This window comes from Patella vulgata, chromosome 6 (genome assembly GCF_932274485.2).
Source record: "Patella vulgata chromosome 6, xgPatVulg1.2, whole genome shotgun sequence".
In the NCBI taxonomy this organism is placed as follows: Eukaryota; Metazoa; Mollusca; class Gastropoda; family Patellidae; genus Patella; species Patella vulgata.
The window spans coordinates 48,096,892-48,109,312 of record NC_065884.2 but is presented as its reverse complement, the minus strand read 5'-3'; the positions used below and the strand labels follow the sequence as shown (position 1 = coordinate 48,109,312).

At 37.7% G+C, this 12,421-nt stretch overlaps 1 protein-coding gene across 1 annotated transcript in view; it reads right to left on the bottom strand.

The window, feature by feature from the left end:
• The window catches only part of LOC126823929 (protein-tyrosine sulfotransferase 1), a 28,199-nt gene extending 21,705 nt beyond the window's left edge, over positions 1-6,494 (bottom strand). The window contains exons 1-2 of the mRNA XM_050553003.2: positions 6,223-6,494; positions 5,610-5,757 (exon numbers count right to left, since the gene is read on the bottom strand). The gene's annotated coding sequence lies outside the window, so the exon portion shown is untranslated. The remainder of the gene's footprint in view (positions 1-5,609; positions 5,758-6,222) is intronic.
• Between the last annotated feature and the right edge of the window lie 5,927 nt (positions 6,495-12,421).

Sequence of the window (12,421 nt, the reverse complement as noted above, 5' to 3'; positions counted from 1 at the left end):
TTAAATATTGAGTTTAAGACCATAAACCATAAAACAAGCGGTTGCCATGCAAGATACTCCCACATTTTGCAAAAGATGGACAGAGAACAAGCTAAAAATCAGGGGCCATAATCCAGGAAGTTATGATCGGATAAATTTAAGTATCGAAAGGAACCTACCAGTAGCTCTTTCGGATATAAAGATATATTTTAAGTTTCATTGAATTCAGATAAAAATTGTGACCTACAGCAAACTCAACCGTCATTATGGTGTAATGGTGATAAATTTTAAACATTTTTTTAAATCAAATAAAGATAGCTTGCCAGGCAATGAAATATACTCCCCACAGCAGCCAAATTGTCCGAGCAGTCGACAATGGTTTTTGCTTATTTATTCTTCTGTAGATAATGGGGGGAATTTACAAGATAATTTCAAACAGATCAAATTATAATTTTCATCAATTGAGGGTTTGCAAGTATCTACAAACATAAACAAGGTCCTTAACTCTGGAAGTAACTTATAGAAATTGTTGAAATTTCGTTATACTAATTTAAATAATGCATATAAATTTCATACAGATCGGATCAAAACATTTGTCATTCGACCATTCTACCAATTGAAATTAGAGCCATAACTCTAGAAGACATTAACGGAAATCAATCGGCTTCTTCATTTTACTAATTTAAATGAAGCGTGTAAATTTCATACAGATCGAATGATAACTTGTGTCAATCGAGCATTCACAAGGTTCAACAGGGTTAAACAAGGGCCATAACTATAGAAAATGAAATGAAATGGGGTTTAACGTCCTACTGTTCTGCTCCGAACTGGGCTAATGAAGACGGGCATACGCCATACAGTGTGCTATGAGGGAAATTTTGTCCGGACAGCGGCACTACGGCCTACTCTTATATCGAATTCCAACTGTTAAGGGATCTTTTACGTGCACGCCAATGTGTACATGGAACCTCGGTTTTTCGTATCATCCGAATGACTAGACAGCTGTCCTTGTCAGGCCCTCCGTCCTGCATCACTGACAAGGGGGAACCACGCCGGAAAATCTGGATGAACTTTCTAGGCCAATGCAGGGATCGAACACCCGACCTCCAGGCTAGCCCCCAGGGTCTTACCCAATTAGCCACGTGATCCCCACACTAATATAAGTGATGCATAGAAATTTCTTACAGATCAGAGTATAACTTTGGTCATTAGATAACTATTGTCGTTAGAGCGTTCACAAGGTGCAACAAAGCGAAACAAGGACCATAACTCTATTAGTATTTACCAGAAATTGCTGAAATTCAATAAGCTTCTTCGTTTCGGAAATCTATATGATGCATATCAATTCCATACATATCAGATGATAACTTTTGTCATTAAAGCATTCACAAGGTTCAATGTAGTTAAACAAGGGTCATAACTGTAGATATAATGAATGGAAATGGCTGAAATTCATAGCCGTCTTTGTTTCAAGTTTCATCAAAAATCGGATAAAAGTTGTAACCTGTAGAGTGTCCACAAACAAAATGTGAGCGGACGGATGGGGGCGACGACAATATATTGATCAAGACTTTGTATCAAAAGTCAATGGAATGATCACTTTGACCTGTAGAGCATCCACACAATTCTTCGAAGTAATCAAGAGCCATAACTCTGGCAGTAATTATAGGTGTTTTCGTCTAATGATCTTAAACACTATGTATAAATTTAAAGTCAATCAGATATTAACTGGAGCCTCTAGAGCGTCAAAGTTATCAAGGGCCATAACTCTGGCAGTAATTATCGAAAATCATTGAAAATCATAAACTTCTTCATCTCATGACCTTGAATGATGTGTATAAATCTAAAGTCAATCGGATATTAACTTTAGCCTCTAGAGCATCCCCAAGATATTTCTAAGTGATCAAGGGCCATAACTCTGGCAATAAGAATTGGGAATTTTTGAAAATCAATAGACTTCTTTGTCTCGTGACCTTAAACACTTTACAGTGAACTCTGTCAATTCCGACATCATACAGAATCAACACAATATGCCGGATTATACAGCATGTCGGAATACTTAATTGCCGCAATATCGGAGTGTTATACTGGAAGTAGTATTGTACCTTTGAATACCGGAAGTATTATTATAATGCACCTTCGAATACCCAGAACTTAAAAAAGGATAGAGCATTCTGTACAATCATACATTATGAACATAATATTATAATGAAAGTGATTCTTCATCTTGTCAATTTATAATAATGTTGCTGTACTTGACGCGAGAAACTCAAATGAAATATCGAGTCTCTCTTACGAGAGATTATAAAATTATCAAGGTAATCAACAAAGACTGACACGTGTTTCATGCTCACAGATAAATGGTTAGTGATTGCTTTTCGGTAACACCCACTGATTGAAGGCCGGATTATCCAATGTTAATTGAACGCAATCGTGTGACGGGACCACTGATTGATGTCGTAATTCGGAATATTCAGAATCTGGACTACTTTTTGGGTTGAAGTAATAAGGAAATAAATCGGCACATTCAAATGATGACGGATTTCCCAGAATGCCGTAGCATTTAGATGTCGGAAGTGACAGAGTCCACTGTATATAAATTTCATGTCAATAGGATATTGACGGACCAACGGATGGGGGTGACGCAATATACAACCACATAGAGGTGAATATAACTTCAGCGGGATACCATGGGAAGCCATTTTTCCTCATTCTCAGGTGAACAACAGGGATATAACTCTGCATAATAGTTGAATTTAGGAAAAAAAATCTATACCGTGTTAACCGATTCGCAGTATGGAATTAAAGTTCACAACCGAACTGTGTCGTGTATACCGCTTTATGCCGTCTTAGCACTGTGTGTACCGACCGATGGTACAGATTTAACCATGGCATGTATACCGAGATATACTGTATCTTTGTTGCAGCCCTAGGATGGAGGAATGGACAGGGGACATGACAGTATATACCGCCACATGAAAATGTGAGCATATAAAAACTTACTGTACTAAAAATTATTTTGGTCCCCGAAATTTAATTCTAGCTTTTTTTAAGGCCATTTAGTATTAATATTAGCGTCTATCGATTTTGTTTTCAAAACACCACCTTTATTACAAATTTCAAGAAAACTTGGATTGAAATAACTGTACATATTCTTTTGTGATAATTAGAATGCAAACTGTGCTTTGTTTGCCTTTATAAGTAATTCAGCAGTTAATTTTAATTCTTGCATATATTACAAATATTATCATTTTCTATTCATACCAGGTATCTGATATTATCTTACCAATATAATTGTTCATAAGAACACTGAGTGAAGAATGCAATATTCAGGTACACAAATCAGATATTTTAACCTAAAAAAATCATTTAAATATTTGATCAACAAGAGCATCTCTAATGCTGCAATATACATCCACATTTCTGCTTGATTTGGTATTGTTTTAAATGAAGAGAATGAAGTATAAAATGGCTGCAACAACTGTAATATGACAAGAGGCAAAGAAATGAAATGAAATGAAATGGGGTTTAACGTCCTACTGTTTTGCTCCGAACTGGGCTAATGAAGACGGGCATACGCCATACAGTGTGCTATGAGGGAAATTTTGCCCGGACAGTGGCACTACGGCCTACTTTTATATCTAATTCCAACTGCCAAGGGATATTTTATGTGCACGCCAATGTGTACATGGGACCTCGGTTTTTCGTCCCATCCGAACGACTAGACAGCTTTCCTTGTCAACCCCTCCGTCCTGCATCACTGACAAAATTTTGCCAAAATTTACAGACTAATTATTAACAAAAACATGTGCCAAAATATTGCGGTAAAAGGAGCAAATATGTCAAGTTCCAAGATGATTCATTCAGAATTGCAGTCTGTAGACAATAAACACAAAAATTGGGCATGGCTCTGCCCCTTGGGGTTTGATATGGAACAATATAAATAGGTACAACCCAATGATGAATCATGCCGAATTGGATCCAAATCTGTTAAAAATTGTAACTTGTAGATTATTTACAGAACAAAAAGTGGGTGTGGCACTGCCCAAAGGTGGGGGTGGGGTCATGCACCAAAATCAATAGTTGCCATCCAAGCATACCAAGTTCCAAGGTAACCCAATCGGAATTGTGGCCTGTATACGATAAACACAAACATTGGGCATGGCTCTACCCCTGGGGGTTGGAAGATGCACCAAAATCAATAGTTGCTATAAAGAATACATATATGCCAAGTTCCAAGACGATGTATTAAGAATAGTGGCCTGTAGGCAACACACAGACACACATAGAAAAAACTGGTGTGGCTCTGCCCCTGGTTGGCAACCCTACTCCTTGTCACGTACAACTGGAATTGAAACCACGCCAGTTGACTCAATGACAGACCTTATGATGCAGTGCTCGCTAGTGCTCCTACGTCTAGTAGGATAGCCGTAAATGGTTAGAAATGGACAGTTAAACGGTTCGAATTCAATGGTACGGTTATTCGGAGATGTCCCCCATTACATAGAGTTGTGTCTGATTATATTCCTCTTTATAACAAAACTTGCCCGTTGTCATTTTGTATTTGATGTTTGAAAATCTTAGAATGTAACAGTCGTCCTACGATGTCGACTGCTAAAAAATAATACTATTAATAGCACTCGTCGTAGTCATACGGCAAAGTCAACAGACCTGGTTCTGACTTTAGCTATTGTTAATCCAATCTAAATACTTCTCGGCATTTCTAACTATATTCTACCTTGTTTAATATTTACTTAAAAACGTAACCACCATTCAAAATATAATCATAAAGGCTAGAAAATGACATTATAGTAGATTCGTTACGACATTCAAAACGTTTCATTTCTCGTAATTTCTCAAAAGAATTCTACTTTGGATTTTAGTTAAATTAACCAATCATAAATATTATACTTGCAAGCGAGGAATTATTTCTTTATTGTCCAATCAATAGACGCCTTTCAATTTACATTATTCTATTCGTAGTAACATTGTGTACTCGTAATATTATTGCCATATGTCACGTACTAAGGGAAACAGAGTATTGTTTTGTATATTATCGTAGATATAGATATATATTGAATTAAAAAATGTTTCAAATGAACCAAGTTAACCAGGTAAACAAATAACTACGGCCTTGGATAGTTTAAATTTTCATTAAAGAAATGTACAATTCTATGAAAAAATTCCTGAAATTTTTGCGTATGTAATGCTGTATGTAATGCCTTTTAGGCGAGTATAGCGTGCGCACGAGTAATGCCTCGCACCTCCTGACAAGCTCTGTTTTAGGCGAGTATAGCATGCGCACGAGTAATGCCTCGCACCTCCTGACAAGCTCTGTTTTATGTTTAAAATTGATACCATACGGTTACTAACCGGTTAATAGCTACGGTTATTCGAATAACAAAAAGTCCTAACCGTAGGAGCACTAACGCTCACACGCTAACCAATCAGCCATCCAACTCCCCGTAATCTAATGAAGTGCCATAGTATCTAAACAGTCGAGATTTTTTCAAATTTGAGGGTTTGAGTAGGTCAGAAATAGTATATGTACGCAGTCTCCTGCAGTTATTATAAAATTATGTAGGCCTACTTGTCATTAGGCACATAGACTACTATTGATTTATACTTACACATTTTTGATTTTAATACATGGCACATAAAAACCAGTTCGTCACACTAGCACTTATCTCCTTCAATGATTATATTATTATGGCACATAACTATACAGGTTTACCAGTGACAAACAGGCCTATTTTAATTCATATAATTGTTGATAATCTGTAACAAATGAAAAAATAGAAATACTTTAATTAAGATAACCTATAAGCATAACTGTTCTATATATTTTCTTAAGAAAAATAACATACTCTTTCACTACTGGTACTTTACGTAGTATGAATGATATCCATGGTTATCATATAAATGGGCAGTCATAAGTTGTCAGTTTCACTGACAATGAAGTCCCTAAAAATGGCAACATGATGCATCACCAGTGTACATCACTTATGATTGATCAACCAATCTAAAATCTGTAGGCCTATACCGGTACCGTAAATTATAATGTAATTAGTGAATCACTGCACTAGCCTATCCACTACTACTATTAGTACTATAATAACTATAGGGGATCGGTTCAGTGTATCGGTATCTGGATCAACTTGTAAACATAGAATTGTTTTATGACATAGTTAACATTAAGCCTTTTGTTCTTCTGTTTTGTAATGACGTGACATTTAGGCCTACCCAAATTATTGTCTTCATTCATATTTTTTTTACTTCTCTCTCTTCTCTAAGTTCAGACACTTGTGAACTGATCGAATGTCAGTTTTATTTATATACTGCTCCAGTATTCAGTATGGTGGCCTATTCAATAAGGCCAAGCATCATAAGGCCTCAGCCTATATGATTGTAAATAACGGCACCCCTTTTCCGGATTTCTTTCTTATATCTGATATATTGAAAATCATAAAAAATGAAATCATTGCCCGGAATCAATTTTTCGTTATTAAAATACTGGACAAAGAAGACTATTGATCAGAACTATTACTTCCGGTATGGGGGGTGGCTAAATTCGGGTGTTTATCTCAGACAGAGAGAGAGAGAGAGAGAGAGAGAGAGATAGAGAGATGGGGTTTAACAGAAACTAGGTCATTTCGGGACTAACATATGGTTCAATTTTATTTCAATAATTTTGGAAACAATTTTGAAGGTTAAATTGTGAATAAATATGCTGTTTAATCACTGCAAGCACATGTTATGATATGCTATACCAGAAATATGATTAACCTTATAAGTTAATACGATATACCAGAGAAGTTAATCCGATCACCTGGAATGAAAACAGCATATCGATTCATGCATCTCGGTGGATAGCTGTGTGTTTAATTACAAATGTGCAGATATTTTAATCAATTACGAGAGAGAGAGAGAGAGAGAGAGAGAGATAGGGGAGGGAGAGGGGAGAGAGAGAGGGGGAGGAGGAGGTAACGTCCATGCCACACAAACTAGGGCATTTCGGAATAGTTCAATATTATTTCAATAAGCTTAAGCGTAGGGGTCTTTAGCAGTGGGAGGAAACCGGAGGACCCGGAGAAAACCGACGAGATTGGACAGGCGACCCTACTCCTTGCCACGTACAACCGGGGAATCGTAACCCCGCCAGTTGACTCAATGACAGACCATATGATACAGCACAGCGCGCACGTGCTAACCATTCGGCCATCCAACCCCCCCTTTGTCTCAGACAAAGCGAAATGAAATTAAATTAACGTCCTACTGTTCTACTCCGAACTGGGCTAATGAAGACGGGCATACGCCATACAATGTGCTATGAGGGAAATTTTGCCCGGACAGCGGCACTACGGCCTATACTCTTACATCGAATTTCAACTGCCAAGGGATCTTTTACGTGCACGCCAATGTGTACACGGGACCTCGGTTTTTCGTTCCATCCGAATGACTAGACAGCTGTCCTTGTCAGGCCCTCCGTCAGGCATCACTGGTAAGGGGGGACCACGCCGGAAAATGTAGATGAATTTTCTCGGCCAATGCAGGGAGCTAACACCTGACCTCCAGGCTAGCGAGCCAGCGTCTTACCCACATAGCCACCGTGACCCCCTCAGACAAAGTCACTAATCAGATTCAAATTCTTCCTTTTGATAGTTTCCAAGCCAATAATCGCACGTGAATCTAACGAAGCTAGTCACAAGAGCCAGCGGAAATTGTAGAATGTTTAGCGGATAAAGAAACTCTGAAAAGGCGAGTGTGGGTGCAACCTAGATTCATGCTGAGCGTAGCAAGGCCAAAAATATATAATTTCTTTTTTACCTTTTCTTACGATTTATATAGATGTACTTTTTACGTTTTTATATAATAAAGGCCATGTTGAGTGTGTGGGGTTTTTTTTGGGTTTTTTTTTTAGAATCTATAACCTTTTAAAAAATACATTGGAAAATCAGTAGTAAGTTATTTGCTTATTTATTGTGTCAAGCAAATGTAGCATATAAAAGCTTGACATGCGCAATAATTTTACCGACTGTCCTTTAAAGTGTATTTCGGCCATAATATTGCCACTCCCTGACCCCCGGACATTCCGGTGCCCCTGGTAGCTACGAGAAAGTAGCTAAAGCGTTGAGATATCTCGTGTGATGGAGAGACGGTTCGACATGCCGACATTGCCGATGCCTTCCAGGGTACAAACTGGATGATTTGAAGATATGTTTGGACTAAAAACATATTCAAACTAGTTCATCTGTCAAAAATTTGCTTCAAATACCTCTCAGAAGATAGTATTCGCGAAAAAAATACCCCAAGGTATAAAAAAATCTATTTTTAGAAGCCATGTTTGTCATGTAACTTGATTGAGGGAGGGCCCGTCTGAATGTATGTGTAGTTGCTTACTGCCAATTTGTCATACGCACTGAAACCTAAGTAAATTCTTGGATTGTCTGCTGCCAACTTCTTTTCCACTGTTTAATTGCAGGGCCTTTTGTACATTTAACCGCCCCAATGTTCATAAAATCGCCTGACCAGTCGATTAAAAAATAACTAGCGCCCCCTAAGTCAAGCTGGCAAATAATAAGCCGTCGGGCTGCAGAGTGACATTATCTTTTGCCCAGAGCTTGCCTTATGGATGTTTTTCACGGATCATGTATTTTTCTAGTAAGATTGGGCGTCTCTAATTTACACCAAATTTGCCATACTTTTATTGGAAATAACTACCCTATAAATACTTTCGTGAGAATCTGTCTTTAATAGCCCCCCCACCCCCAACCGAGTATGGCGTTGGCTTACTTAATCATAGAGTCCGGGTTTTGAAACTGGTTTTTGTCTCTTCGTTTGGCAATCTGATTAAAACACAGATCATATTTCGTTTCGTTTTTTATAATTCAAAATTTCGTTTTACTTGTATTTACTACACTAGGATCTGGAAGAGTTGTTATATTACCGGCGTTTTGATTGAAGTGAGGGATAAGACAATGAAACGGTCTTCATGGCGTGCCATGCACGGAATTGTGGGTAAACCACTAGAAACGTCAACGCTGATTGATTAATCAATGTCTGACGTCATAGGGTCAAAAGCCGCTCGTACAACCCCTGACACGACCTTCGAGTACAACTTGTCAGATCTTCATGTAGTGTAGGCCATCGAAAGTATAAAATAATAAAAAAAAAAACGAAACGAAATATGGATCTGTATTTTAATCAAATTGTTCGTTTGGAAGGGACTAAACATAGAAGCTCCGTATACACGTTGGTGTGCATGTAATACACCAAATGGCATTTGGAATTCTATATATTAAGATTATTGCCCATCCCATATCCGAGCAAAATTTTGCTCAAAACACACTGCATAGTGTTAGTGCTAACTGATAAGGCCAGCTCAATTTTTCGTCATAGGTCACGAGATGTAAACAGGGCTAGCGCTAATCCATCCCTAACCCTAACCCTGGACCTAGCAACAATGCTTAACCTAACCATAACCTACAATCTCGCCAACAATCACGTGTCCTAACCTTATTTACATCTCAATGACCTTGACAAAAATTGAGCTGGCCCTAACAAATAGATTTAGCCCACTGCATAGCGTATGCCCGTCTTCATTAGCCCGGTCGGCTTAGAAGAGATAGGACGTTAAACCTCATTTCATTTCAAGTCGGGGAGACAACAAATGAAAAAAAATAAGATTTAACGTCCTACTGTTTTGATCCGACTGGGTTCATGAAGACGGGTGGGGGGGGACAACAAAAGAAGAAAAGTATCCCCGTCTAGCCTATGTACCGTGTAGTGTTACAATCGCATTAAAATATGAGTAGTGTACACTTTCGAGATTAATTTTACTGTCATTTAGTTCTTCTTCTTAATTAAGGCTTTGCGTTCGCTTCCACCGTGGGTGATATTGCAGGGACTGACACCATCAAGGAGCCGATGACGTTCAGAGCTGACTGTTATCGTTACTTATGATAACCGGGATTTGGATGGCCGAATGGTTAACGTGTGCACGTTGTATCATAAGGTCTGTCACTGAGTCAACTGGCGTGGTTTCGATTCCCCGGTTGTACGTAACAAGGAATAGGGTCGCCTGTCCATCCTCGCGGGTTTTCTCCGGTTGAAATAAAATAGATCCATATGTTAGTCCCGAAATGACCTAGTTTGTGTCGAGTGGACGTCCCCCCCCCACTCTCTCTCCCTCTCTCGCTCTCTCTCTCAGGTCCCATCGAGTACCGTAACGATCGCTTTAAAGTAGCTAAGTCACTTCCTTTTATCTGAAAATGACTCTGATAAAATTATCAAGTATACATCTATTCATGATGGCGATAACCTATCTGATCATTCTGCTATAAGCTTAACTCTAAATATACAGGTAGAAGTGCTTAACAAAAGAATATCTTCATGCAAGCACATTAGTTCGCTCAAGTGGCAGAAAAGTTCCCACGATGAAATTTCACATTATCAAAATATACTTGATAATGAACTACGTAAAATAACGATACCATTTGAGGCTATTAACTGCAACGATGTGTCGTGTAGCCTTCACAGGACAATTCTAAATGACTATTTTAACAGGATCATTAACTGTAGTATATATGCAGCATGTCGTAGCATACCACACTCCAAACCAGGAAACCGGAAACCCGTTCCTGGTTGGAACGATCACATAATTTAAGAGACTACAGAACAGCATCCATATTTTGGCATAATATATGGAAGGAAAACAACTCCCCACGCTCTGGATATCTTGCCGATATACGGCGACGCACTAGAGCTCGTTATCATTATGCTCTCAGGTCTGTGAAGTTGGATAGTGATCGCATTTGTTCAAATAGGCTTGCCGATAACCTTTTAAATAACAGAACAAAAACATTTTGGCGAGAAATTCAGAAGATTAAAGGCTCATGTAGTAATACGCCTTACTGCGTCGATGGTAATATAGGCTAAGAAAATGTTGCAAATTTGTTTTTCTCTAAATATAATGAATTATTTAATTGTGTACCATATAATGAGCAAGAAATAAGTAAACTACAAGACGAACTTGAATCAAATATTAGAAACAGCTGTCTAGATGAATGCAGCCATCACCACGTGATAACTACGTCAGATGTTATAAAAGTTGTTAAGCATTTGAAATATAATAAATTCGATGGGAACTTAGGTCAATCATCAGAACATATTATATATGCCCCACCATCATATTATGTACATCTCTCACTATTATTAACTGGGATGCTTATCCATGGCTACTGTCCTCCAAATTTTATTTTATCCACAATTATATCTATCCCCAAAAATCGCAAGAAATCTTTAAATGATTCTGATAACCACAGGGGAATAGCACTGAGCAGCATTATTGGGAAAATATTTGATAGGATTATTCTTATTCAAAATCAGGACTGTTTAAAATCATCCGATCTACAGTTCGGCTTTAAGAATAGACACTCAACAACGCAGTGTTCATTTGTCCTTAATGAAACCATAAGTTATTATCATAATAGAAAATCTAATGTATATGTCACATTTTTAGACGCAAGTAAAGCATTCGACCGTGTCCATTACGTCAAATTATTCAGAGTTCTGATAAAAAGAGGTTTATGTCCACTTTTATGCCGATTTCTTTTAAACAGTTATATATACCAAACGATTCGCATAAAGTGGGATAACCATGTAACTGAATCTTTTAATGTCAAAAATGGTGTGAAACAGGGCGGGGTGTTGTCCCATATACTGTTTAGTGTTTATTTAGATGAACTTTTAATCAGATTAAGAAACAGCAACATTGGTTGTAAAATAGGTCATGTCTATGTCGGCGCTTTGGCTTACGCAGATGATGTAACACTTGTTACCCCATCTAGACTGGCTCTTGTCCAATTACTAAACCTGTGTGCTGACTTCGCAAATGAATACGATGTTAAATTTAATCCAGACAAGTCTAAGCTTGTAGTGTTTATTACAATACAAACAATAAAGAAATCAATAAAGATGTATATTTTAATGGTAAAATTATTAATATTGCAGATACAGAATTACATCTAGGTAATTCATTGCAATCAGAAACAAGAGAGCAGGTAATTCAAAAAGGTGTTAACAACTTCATAACCAGTTTTAATGTCGTAAATACTCACTTCAAACATGTACATTCAAATGTAAAGTTATTTAAGACATATTGTATGCCACTGTATGGTTGTCAGCTGTGGGATTTCTCCGATAGGTCCATTGAAAGATTTTACTGTACTTGGCGCAAATGCACTCGTAGGCTGTGGGATATCCCATGTCGTACACACAATGTCCTTATTCCATTAATTTGTCAGGATTATTCTATAGAAGCTCAGCTTCATAAACGATTTGTAAAACAGTTTATTAGTTCAATTCATAATAATAATGAATGTATTAAGATATGTGCCTGCCATGCCCTACATGGAAGTTCTTCCAATACTTGTAATAACAT